The 12,812-nt window shown below is 41.2% G+C and overlaps 1 long non-coding RNA gene and 1 pseudogene across 1 annotated transcript in view; both read right to left on the bottom strand.

Moving 5' to 3' along the window:
* Positions 1–3,072: 3,072 nt before the first annotated feature.
* Positions 3,073–12,812, bottom strand: part of LOC129523585 (uncharacterized) — a 135,387-nt gene continuing 125,647 nt past the window's right edge. The window contains exons 4-6 of the long non-coding RNA XR_008667115.2: positions 9,953–10,102; positions 5,197–5,282; positions 3,073–4,606 (exon numbers count right to left, since the gene is read on the bottom strand). This is a non-coding gene — a long non-coding RNA (uncharacterized lncRNA). The remainder of the gene's footprint in view (positions 4,607–5,196; positions 5,283–9,952; positions 10,103–12,812) is intronic.
* Positions 10,234–10,394, bottom strand: LOC115935536 (uncharacterized; annotated as a pseudogene).

Below are 12,812 nucleotides of genomic sequence, written 5' to 3'. Positions count from 1 at the left end.
CTACTTGGGAGGCTGAGGCAGGAGAATCACTTGAACCCAGGAGGTAGAGGTTGCAGTGAGCCAAGATCACACCACTGCACTCCAGCCTGGGTGACAGAGTGAGACTCAGTATCAAAAAAAAAAAAAAAAAGTCAGCTTCAGAGAGTCATATCAGTTTAACTACCTTCCTTCTCTTCTTCCTCATCTTCCTCCACCCCACCACCATATTAATCTTCTTAAATTCCACAGTTATCCTTTAAAATCCTGTAGTAGGGCTGGGCACAGTGGCTCATGCCTGGAATCCCAGCTTTGGGAGGCCAAGGAGGGCAGATCACTTGAGTCCGGGAGTTCGAGACCAGCCTGGCCAACATAGCAAAACCCCATCTCTGCTAAAAATACAAAAATAAGCCAGGCATGGTGGTGCAGGCCTGCAATCCCAGCTATTCGGGAGGCTGAGGCACGAGAATCACTTGAATCCAGGAGGTAGAGACTGCAGTGAGCCGAGATCATGCTGCTGTACTCCAGCCTGGGTGACAGAATGAGAATCTGTCTTAAAAATAAAATAAAATAAAATTCTGCAGTAGTTTCACCTTGTCTGTACTGTAAAGTTCAGACCTTTTACATCTCTATAAGACCCTGCCCAGGGCTTCAGCCTAGCGTCTAATGATGACTTCCTCACTCTCAAAGAAACACCCTCTAAACATGTTTTGAAAGCTCCACATTGGTATCATTCCTCTTGCCCACATAATATCTAACTGCTCTGGTTTTTAAGATCCTTACAATTACAGGTGCCTCATATCAATAGGTCAAATAAACATCATTTGATCATCTCACTAGAAGCTAAAAAGACCACCAATTAAACCCAACAAACATTCTTGATATGTAAAAGGTGTTCCTAAACTAGAGATAATTTTAAATGAATAAGATCATCTCCTACATAAAGAAATATTTCAAACTAGTAGAAATAAAACAACACAACAGAAAAAAATGTGCAAAGTTTATAAAAAGACAATTTACAGAAGAAGAAATTGAGATGGAAAATTAACATATGAAAAAAACCTCACTAGTAATCTACAGAATGCAAATGTTTTTAAAATACTGTTGTTTACCCACCAGATGGGGAAAAAATGTACATGTCTGTTAATATCAAGTGTTGGCTGGGGCATAGAGAAACATGCTCTCATGCACTTCTGGTGGGAGCATGAGCTGATAGAGCCACTCTAGAGGGCAATTTGGAGTCACTGTTAAGATGAAAAAGACATGTCTCTATGACCCAGCAGATATCCTTCTGTACTTGTCTGCCCATGTCATCACATAACTATCTCCTCTTGTGTATCTTCACATCACTCCTCTGTGCATCTCCATCTCCAAATTTCCCTCTTCTTATGGGGACAACAGTCATATTGCTATAGAGACCTACCCTACTCCAGTTTGACCTATCTTAATTATCTTAATTAATTACATCTACGATTATGCGATTTTTTTTTTTTTTTTTTTTTTTTTTTTTTTTTTTGAGACAGAGTCTTGCTCTGCCGCCAGACTGGAGTGCTATGGCTCGATCTCGGCTCACTGCAAGCTCTACCTCCCAGGTTCAAGTGATTCTCCTGCCTCAGCTTCCCGAGTAGCTGGGACTACAGGTGCACACCACCACGCCCAGCTGATTTTTGTATTTTTAGCAGAGACGGGGTTTTACCATGTTGGCCAGGATGATCTCGATCTCTTCACCTCGTGATCCACCCGCCTCGGCCTCCCAAAGTGCTGGGATTATAAGTGTGAGCCACTGCACCCTGCCATGATGACACTATTTCTAAAGAAGATCACATTCTGAGGAACTGGGGGTTAGGACTTCAACCCACAACTCTACTTTTCATACAGAAAAAAAAGGGAGCATAAGAAAATATACATGTATCTACTTATTTGTGCAAAATCAAAGGGTAAAAAGCCAAGTAGGCAACAGTAAGTTGACAGCAGGAAGCCACTAGCACCCTGGGTTAAAAGCAACATTGAGAGACCCCAGGGCAAGCATACAAATGAAGGTCCACATACCGTAAGTCTCAATGTTTAAAGTAAGTCAAATGACAAATTGTTAAATCAAAGTGTATTCTATCCTTCTATATTACAAATACCTTTATGATGACAAAATTTTGAAATAAATACATGTAAAGTTATTTTAGTTTTTTTTTTTTTTAATAGAGACAGGGTCTCATTGTGTTACCCAGACTGGAGTGCAGCGGTGTACTCCACTGCAACCTCAAACTCCTGGATTCAATTGATCCTCCCATCTCAGCCTCCTGAGTAGATGGGACTACAGACGTGCGTCACCACACCTGGTTAATTTTCATATTTTTTTGGTAAAGATGAGGTTTCACCATGTTACCCAGGCTGGTCTCAAGCTCCTGGGCTCAAGTAATCCTCCTGCCTTGGCCTCCCAATGTACTGGGATTACAAGCATGAGCCACCATGCCCAGCAAGTTATGTTTCTTGCATAAATAAAAGTTGGCAAAATAGCATGTGCTGGTGAACCAGCAATGTTCAAATACATAGTAAAATAAAAGCATTTCATAATTCATAACTAATTATACATATTTTTTCTTATTTTTCTTGATGTTTACTCCAGAAAAATCATTAATCCTATTGCTATAATCAAGATTTTCACATAACTTCTATTGATGGTAATGCCAAATGTTCTTAACAACTTTTTGATTCATTGTAATTTTTAGATCGTTTTTTGTTTTGTTTCAAGACAGGGTCTCTCTCTGTAGCAGAGGCTGGATTGCAGTGGTGCCATCACAACTCACTGCAGCCTCGACCTCCCAGGCTTAAGAGATCCTCCCACCTCTGCCTCCTGAGAAGCTGAGACTACAGGTGCATGCCACCGCATTTGGCTAATTTTTATATTTTTAGTAGAGATGGGGTTTCACCATGGCTCCCAGGCTGGTCTCAAACTCCTGGGCTTAAGCAATCTGTTCACCCTGGCCTCCCAAAGTGCTGGGATTGCAGGCACAAGCTACCATGCCCAGCCAGATAGGTTTTTTTAGCATTATTAATTTCAACTTGGACAAATTTCACTCTACTGAGGCAGTAACACTTTTATTGGAAGTATTGGTAAAATTTTTAAAGCATACTTATTATTTTCAAGCACTGTAACAATCATCTATGAAAAGCTCATAGTGCAGAACAATATTATATTTTACTTTTATCATATAAATCATGATCGATCATATATACCTTTTTTTTACCATCTCTTAAAGTAATATCTAGATCCATATAACATTTCTTAAGTTCGTCTTTCAAATATTCCAATGCTAGGATAAAGGAGACCAAAAATCAAAACACACTGCTTAATTTATTAAAATCAGTCTTTAATCAAGACCATATCTTGATCTATAATGATTGGAAAATAGTTTTTATAGACATTACTTTGGGATAATGAATCTTCTCCTTTAAAGTCTTTCTTTCTTTTTTTTTTTTTTTAGATTTGCCTAATCTGGATATTTCTTTTTTTTTATTTTATTATTATTATACTTTAAGTTTTAGGGTACATGTGCCTTGTTCAAGCCATTCTCATGCCTCAGCCTCCCAAGTAGCTGAGACAAAGGCATGCACCACCACACCTGACTAATTTAAAGTCATAAAAACATTTTCATTTTCTTGTTCTAATGTCCTAATATTTTATTAGAATATCATTTTGATTTCACATGCAGTTCATTTCTATTTGGAGAAAAACATTTTCTTTAAAATTTAAAAATATATTTTAAAAATTAAGTGAGAAATTGCCAAACTTAGATTTGAATTTTTACAGATCTAAGATTTTACAGATCTAATTTTTACAGATTTTTGTTTCTGTACATTTTTTTTTTTTACTTTTTTTCAGTTTAATCCTTGGATTTCGTTTGGCTTATATGTTAAAAATCCTCAAAAGAAAGGAAACTAAGCCAGAAACCTTTTAAGGAGGACTCCCTTTCAGGACCTCCTACCTATTTTGTTTACATTATTAATAACAAGCAATAGTTCATATCAAAGAAATGTGGATAGCACAAATCCAAAATTGATTTCCTTTTCCACCAAAGACCACATTTTGCTCTATATGTGAGCATCATCTGTTGTTTCAGGTAGCTGGTACATCTTATATCTAGTATACCTTATGTATTTTCTAAATAAAATTTAATGACTTTGGCAGCATTTTTTAGTCAGAATTTCCATCATATGTCTTCAAGTGGCTATAAGATCAAATTTAAATGTGCTTTGTCTGTGGATAGATTCGAGATATAGCACAAATACCTATAATCTTTTAATTTCTCCAAAGAATTTTACAACTATTGGCTCAAGCTGAGGCCACATCTCTTAGTAACACATTAAACTATGTACGATATGTGACATTAGCATGTTTCTGTATTTTAGGCCAAAATTCAGAATGGGTCGAGAAATATAGTTAAAAGCAACATGAATTGCTTAATATCGCAAAACAGTCCTCAGGTACCGTGTACAACTGTTGCAAAATATCATCCTAATTCCCGTGTAACTCCAGAACCATGAACTGGAACACCAAAGGAAGACAGAAAATGGATACTTATGCCTTCTGGGAAATTATACTTCCTTATTCAAAAATCTGCTGAACACATGCTGTCTGGGAGAAAAGATTGACAAGTTAATCATTTTGTCCTCTTTTGTGTCTAAGTGCTTCTACCTTCAGATCCTCTCAGCACGTCAAAGCAGAATCCACCCCCAACATCAGCAGCAACACAACCCAAAACACTTAATGGCACTCAGATGCAGTTGTCTTTTGTTTTGAGGATACAGGCCAAGAGGTATCTCAGAGCACTTTCCTGGGGCCCATTCTGTGTTAACCAGAAGAGCAGAAGTTTAGGGTCACAGTCCATGCTGTGCAGACCTGATGCAGGAACTCAAGACATAGAGGCAACCATGAATTCTTCAGTTCAGTTATTTGTGCGTGTTTGGAATATGCAGAGCCCTCTAACGTGGGGTTGGGAAGGGACCCTCTTGCTGGGGACTAAGGGCAGCCTAGCTGAAGAAACAAAAAAGGAAGAAGTATTTCCTGAAACCTGGAACCAGGTTTGCCCAACAGAAGCTGGACCCATGGAGACACCTGTCTGGCCAGAGCTGGAGCCACGAAACAGATGCAGCTGTTGCTAGAGTTGCTACTTGTGGCAGAGAACAAGGGAGGAATACCTAGGCTTCTCCCTTTCTTCTACTCACCAATATCTTGCCAGAACCTCCCAGGGCCTGCACTCAGCAGGAAGCCAGCTGACATGGAAACCTTGGGACACGCCGATTTCAGTCCACTGCAGTACAACAGAGCAGGGAAGGGCAAGGAACAGATGTTAAGGCAAACAGGACACGGTGAACTGGCACACAGTGAAACTTCAGAGACATTCCAATAAAATCAGGACCAAGATAAATATGCTGTCTCACATATGTATATATATGATGGTTTTTGAGATAGGGTCTCCCTCTGTCAGCCAGGCAGGAGTGCAGTGGCACACTTAACAGCTCACTGCAGCCTCCACCTCCTGGGCTCAAGCAAGGAGCCCAGAGCGATCCTCCCACCTCAGCCTCCCTAGCACCTGGAACTACAGGCATGCACCACCATGTCCAGCTAATTTTTTTGTATTTTTTTGTAGAGATGGGGTTTTGCCATGTTGCCCAGGCTGATCTCAAACTCCTCACCTCAAGCGATCTGTCTGCCTCAGCCTCCCAAAGTGCTGGGATTACAGGAGTGAGCCACTGCATCAGGCTACTATTTAATATATTAGAGGTCAAGAAAAGGGCAGGAAACAAAAATAAGTGGTATAACCATTGGAAAGGAGGATGCAAAACTATCACTATATACAGAAAATGACTGAAAATTCAAAAGAATAAACTAACAAGCTAGTAGCACTAATAAGAGAGTTGGATAAGATGGCTGAATATAAGAAAAATAAACAGATATCAATACTTTCCAACATAATAGCAATTAATTATCAGAAAATATATTGGAAAACTCTTCCATTCAAGATAACAACAAAAACTATAACACACTTATGAATAACAGTTACAAAGAAAGGAGAGGATATGAAGAAAACTACAAAACTTCACTGAGAGACACAAATGATATAAACAAAATGTAAAAACCTATCATGTTCTGGCCGGGCGTGGTGGCTCACACCTGTAATCCCAGCACTTTGGGAGGCCGAGGCAGGCAGATCACCTGAGGTCAGGAGTTCAACACCAGCCTGACCAACATAGTGAAACCACATCTCTACTAAAAATCCAAAAAAAATTAGCTGGGCGTGGTGGCGCCCGCCTGTAACCCCAGCTACTCGGGAGCTGAGGCAAGAGAATCGCTTGAATCCAGGAGGCAGAGGCTGCAGTGAGCCGAGATCACACCACTGCACTCCAGCCTGGGCGACAGAGCAAGACTTTGTCTCAAAACAAAACGAAACAAAAGAAAACCTACCATGTTCCTAAATGAAACAACTCAATACTATAAAAGTGCCGATGCTTTTCAAAGTCATTTATAGATTTAATACGGTGCCAATTGAAATCTCCATTTGTTTGATTTGGAACTTGAAAAAATAATTTTCAAGGTAATCTGAAAAAATATTCATGACAACAGCAAAAATATTATTAAGGGATAATCTTTCATAAATATTAAAATATTTTTTAATCACAGTATTTTAAATAGTGTGATACCCACTTCTTAGACTCTGCATTCCCCATCCCAGAAGCCTCAGTATTTTTTTATAAATAAAAAGAACAAGACATGATTCATTAAAAATCATGAAAAACATGATTTGTAAGAAATTAGACCTGTAAGTGACTACAATTCCTCAAGATCTGGAAAAGTGACAAGGAAATGGCAGCTGCCCAGCCAGGTTTTGACCTGAATGAGTGCACAGCGATGCCCCTCGGCCTATGCAATGCCTCAATGTTTTCCAATCGTTGAATTCTGGGCTGAGGAGGCATAGGTTATGTGGACAGCATCCCATTCTACTTCCAACCTGACTTCTGAGGCTGGATCCTGAAAGTCCTGATCACTTGCTACACTGTCTCCTATAGACTGAATTGTGTTCTCCAAAAATTCTTATATTGAAGCACTAATGCCCAATGTGATGGTATTTGGAGATGGGGTCTTTGAAGGTAATTGGATTTAGATGAGGTCATGAAGGTGGGGCCCTCATGATGGGATTAGTGCCCTTATAAGAAGAGGAAGAGACACCAGAGTTCTCTCTCTGCCACATGAAGACACAGTGAGAAGGCAGCTGTCTACAAGCCAGTATCTGAGCCCTCACCAGAAACTGACCATGCTGGCACCCTGATCTCGGACTCCCAGAACTGTGAAAAATAATTTCTGTCATTTACGCCACCTGGTCTATGGTATGTTCTTATAGTAGACTGAGTAGACTATGGCACCATTGCCCCCGTTTGAACCATAATGTGGAGGGTCTCCCTTACATCCTGCCCAATCAAGTGACATTTTTACATTTTGCAGGACAAGGTATTGACAGTTCTAGAGTGGGATAACTCTCAATTCCCCTTCTAGATATCCAGTATTTCCAGGGGAGGGGGATTTTCTACATATTACCAGGACTTCATTGTATCCTTTTCCTTTTTTATTTCCCCACCTTGACAGCCATGGTTGCTGACCTCATTCATTCATTCTACACTTACTAGATGCAGGTACTCTTCTAGGTTCCTGGGAGACCTCCATGAATAACAAAGATCCCTGCCCTCCTGGAGCGTATATTCTACTATGGGAAATGGGTAAAAACCAACTTAATAAAAAAAATTTTTTTTTTTTGAGACAGAGTCTCTCTCTGTTGCCCAGACTGGGGTGTAGTGGTGTGATCTCAGCTTACTGCCACCTCCGCCTCCTGGGTTAAAGTGATTCTCCTGCCTCAGCCTCCCAGGTATTTGGGATTATAGGTGCACACCACCATGCCCAGCTAATTTTTATATTTTGAGTAGAGATGGGTTTTACCATGTTGGCCAGGATGGTCTTGAACTCCTGACCTCAGATGATCTGCCTGCCTCAGCCTCTCAAAGAGCCTGGATTACAGGCATGAGCCACTGTGCCTGGCCATATTTTAAAAGATGATAAATGCTGTAGGAAAAAAAATAGACCATAATGTAGGTGTTATGTAATGAATGTGTTCCACTGAAGTTTGTATGTTGATGCCATAATCTCCAGTGTGACTATATTTGGAGATAGGGTCTTCAGGAGGTAACTAAGGTTAGGCGGGTGGGGCCCTGACCTGATAGAACTGGTGACCTCATAAGAAAAGGAAGAGATCTCTCTCTTTCTTTCTCTCTCCACATGAGCACAGAGAAAGGCCATGTGAGGACACAGTGAGAAGGAGGCCATCTGCAAAGAGATTTAGCAAAGGCCAGGAAGAGAGCCCTTGGCAGAAACTAAACCCACCAGCACCTTGATCTGGGACTTCCAGCCTCCAGAACTGTGAGAAAACAAATATCTGTTTTTAAACCACTCAGTTCATGGTGTCCAAATAAAAATCAAAGCAAAGCCAAAGGGAAGTCATCATCTCAGACAAAGGGGGATCATCTCAGGAAAGACAGAAAATTGCACAATCCTTGGAGGGTGCGTGAGAATTTTGTGGTGGATGGCTTTATTGACTATGCTCTCTCACTCTCTCTCTCACACACACACATGCACACACCCACAAACACACCCTGGCCCACCCCAACACAGCCACATTAGCCCAGCCAACCCCAGACTCCAGCTTGGCAGTGGAGGGCATTCCTATCAAGGGGAAAGTTGAGTGTGGGGATTTCCATTCTGCCACCACTTCCTGAAGATGCCCACCTTACTAGGAAGCGCCCCACTCTAGAAAAGAAATTCCTTGTCAACAAAGGCCTGTGCAAGCCTTGGAGGCACAGCTGAGGGCGTTGCATTACAGAATGCTCACACGGCCACAGCCTGCCACAGCTGACACAGGCACAAAAAGCAGCTCACTCATAACAAACCAGAGGTTGGCTGAGTAAGTCATAAGATAGTCATTCAATAGAATGACAAGCAGCTATTAAAATTAACATGTTGGTGTTATATTTAAGAATGTAGTGAAATACTCAAACAGATACTGGTAAGTGCAAAAAGTAAGATATAAAACTATGGGTAAAATCTGATCCAAATGTTGTAAAGAAAAATAAGTGGCAAGGAAATATACCACAATGTTAGGATTACTTCTGGGTTATTTTCTCTTCAAGGGCTTTTGTATTTTCTAGATTTCTACAGTGAACATGTATTACCATCTGAAAATAATGGCCATATTAAGATAGTAAAGGTACTCACATTCAAAGGCTTATATGTATGATTAATTCTCCATGTAGCCAGCCTTCCCGAAATTCCTACTGAACAAATTCATTCAAAAGCACAAAATCTATAAAGGAGCCACTGACATCCAAAATTAAAAGTACTCTCCTTAGAGGTAATTCTGCTTCTAAGTGCTTTGAACTATATATTTTTGCCTTACCCTTTTTGACAGTGAAGAGTCTTTTCAGGAGAAAAAAAATCATGATTTTTTCCAGGGTTCTCTGTTCATTGCTTTCAATTTTCCATCCTTTTATGATATTTAAGAGGCAAAGGCCATCTCCTCCCTCATCTGGTCAGTATGTTTCAGTCTGATGGGCACGTGCCGTAAAAAAGCACAGGTATGGCACAGGACTTTACATGACTTTGCCAAGTTTACAAGGCCAGCTATGGAGGGAACTGACAGGGATGGAGCTCAAATCAGAACCGAGCTGGGGCAGTGGAGAGGGTAAGTCACCACTCCTGAACTAGTGGTGTCACAGAAACAGAATCAAGAAGCAAAATAGTGGGACCCCAAACATCCACATGAGGAAAGAAAAAAGGCCAGAGAGGAGGCAGGAATTATGAACAGAAAGCAAGATTCTGGGACCAGTGAAAGGACAGTCCTGTGAAGAAAACCAGCACCCCTTGAACCGCCTCAGATACCTGAAAGTTAGGGCAAGTCAGAAGAAAAGCAATGAGCCAGCTACTCAGGAGGCTGAGGCAGGAAAATCGCTTGAACCGGGAAGACAGAGGCTGCAGTGAGCTGAGATCCCGCCACTGCATTCCAGCCTGGGTGACAGAGGGAGATTCCATCTGAAAAAAAAAAAAAAAAACTATGAGCATCCGGCTCCCATTTGCTGGTGACCTGCTTTGTCACAACAGTCCTATGAACTGCTAACATCTTCATTTAATCAGATGAAGAGAGTCACTCAGAGAGTGGTTTGCCCAAGTTTATCCAACTGGTAAACAGTGGGGTGGGGATTTAAAAATCTAGATGTAGTTAACTACAAATCCCACTCTCTGTGCACTACGAATCTGTTTCAATTAGCAATAATTGCGCCTCAAATAAACCTCATTGGCTACCTTACTGCCACTGCACAAAGCTTATGAATCTGTTACAGACTACAGAACCAGGCAACAGTGGAAAGGAAGGTGACTCCTTAGAGTCAGAGATGAAGAAGGCACGGTAAGATTGTGGCTATGATATCCATTATGGTTGACCAACCAACCCCAAGAGGAAATCATCCAACATCACATGCAGTGACTGTTGAAGGATGATGATGATGAGTCTATCTGAAGTCTTTTCTCTGTCTTTGATTTTCTGCAGTTTGAATACGATATGGCTACATGTAGATATTTTTATATTTATACTGTTTGGTGTTCTCTGAGCTTCCTAGATCTATGATTTGATGTTTTGGAAAGTTCTCAGTCATTACGACTTCAAATAATTTTTTTATTCCTTTCTCTCCTCTCCTTCTGGAAGTCCCATTTTGCATATGTTACATCTTTTGTAACTGTCCTACAGTTCTTGGAACATTAAGTGCCAAGTTTTTATTACAAATATTATTATCAAGCCAGGCGCAGTGGCTCATGCCTGTAATCCCAACACTTTGGGAGGCCGAGGCGGGTGGATCACAAGGTCAAGAGATCAAGACCATCCTGGCGAAACCCCGCCTCTACTAAAATTACAAAAATTAGCCGGGCATGGTGGTGCATGCCTGTAGTCCAGCTACTTGGAAGGCTGAAGCAGGAGAATCGTTTGAACCCGGGAGGCGGAGGTTGCAGTGAGCTGAGATTGTGCCACTGCACTCCAGCTTGGGCGACAGAGCGAGACTCCATCTCAAAAAAAAAATAAATAAATAAATATCATTTTCCTTATAAATATTATTCCAAATAGTGCTATTATGACATCCTTTTTCTGTATCTTTACATACATCCCTGATTTGTCCTTAAAAAAGTTTCATCATAGAATTGATGGATGAAGACTTCAGATCTGTTCCACAGGGGCTTCTGAAGCCAGGGCTTTCAGTTCTTATGCTAGGACTCCTTATCTTACAGTCTGCTGTTCATTTTAGTGCTGTGCTAAAACTGTAGATGAGAGTACTAGTATCTTTGTCATGCAAGCCTTGGGACCTGTGATGGTTAATATTAAGTGTCAACTTGATTGGATTGAAGGATACAAAGTATTATTTCTGGGTGTGTCTGTGAGGGTGTTGCCAGAGGAGATTAACATTTGAGTCTGTGGACTGGGAGAGGCAGATCTACCCTCAAGGTGGGTGGGAACCATCCAATGGGCTGCCAACACAGCTAGAAAAAGCAGGCAGAAGAAGGTGGGATACACTGGCTTTCTGAGTCTCCTGGCTTTCATCTTTCTCCTGTGCTGGATGCTTCCTGCCCTCAAACATCACACTCCAGGTTCTTCAGTTTTTGGATTCTTGGACTTACACCAGTGGTTTGCCAAGGGTTCTTGGGCCTTCAGCCACAGACTGAAGGCTGCACTGTCGGCTTTCCTATTTTTGAGGTTTTAGGACTGGGACTGAGACACTACTGGCTTCCTTGCTCCTCAGCTTGCAGATGGTCTATCGTGGGACTTCACCATGTGATCCTGTGTGTCAATTCTCCTTAATAAACTCCCTTTCATATATACATATATCCATTAGCTCCACCCCTCTGGAGAACCCTGACTAATACGAGATCCCCACAAGACACCCGTGAATACATGCAGACAATAGCAAAATGGTTTTATTCCTCTTACCAATAAGCCAACTTTTACCCCCACTACACCCCCCTGTCAGCAAGAAGTTAAAGCAATCGTTAGCCTTTTCCCATCTCTGTAGCTCACAACTCAAGAATGAAGTACGATCAAGCTCAAATTGGGGATGGAAATTGTCTTTACAAAAATTATGGCAGTGAGAGAAATCTGACATACCTAACTCACTCTTGCTTCTAACCTCTCAAACCAACTGTCTTTGCTCTTTCCTGGGCATATGCTAAGCTAACTATGGGAGGAATTAATTTATAGTTTAACCTTAAAGCAAGGATGATAATAGCCCCTCCTTGTTCAAGGATAGCATTGCCTTTGTAAAACTCATGACAGCCCACAAGGTTAGAATTATGGGAGGGGCCTGAATTCTGCTAAGACCCAGGCGTAAATGATAACTAGTCATTGTTTACTGCTCAGGAGGCACATGGGGTGAGCACAAAATTTGTAAGTTCCCTAATCACCCCTATAGACAACATTCCTATTGTAAAACCTAAGACTGGGGTTGGAGATATTTTTCAGACTTTGCATTCTAGTAGAATAACATCTCCCAGACTGATGAGCCTCACCCAGGAACTGACTTACCACACAAAGGCAGTTTTGACAGCCCTATGATTTCATCCCCAGCCCAACCAATCAGCATTCTCCATTCCCTAGTCCCCTGCCTATCAAACTATCCCTAAGAAACCCTAGCTTTCAAATTATCTGAGAGACAGATTTGAGAATTAACTCCCATCCTTCCACTTGGCCAGCCCTGTGATT

The sequence above is a fragment of the Gorilla gorilla genome, chromosome 6 (genome assembly GCF_029281585.2).
Source record: "Gorilla gorilla gorilla isolate KB3781 chromosome 6, NHGRI_mGorGor1-v2.1_pri, whole genome shotgun sequence".
NCBI lineage: Eukaryota > Metazoa > Chordata > Mammalia > Primates > Hominidae > Gorilla > Gorilla gorilla.
This window is presented reverse-complemented; position numbering and strand designations above follow the sequence as displayed.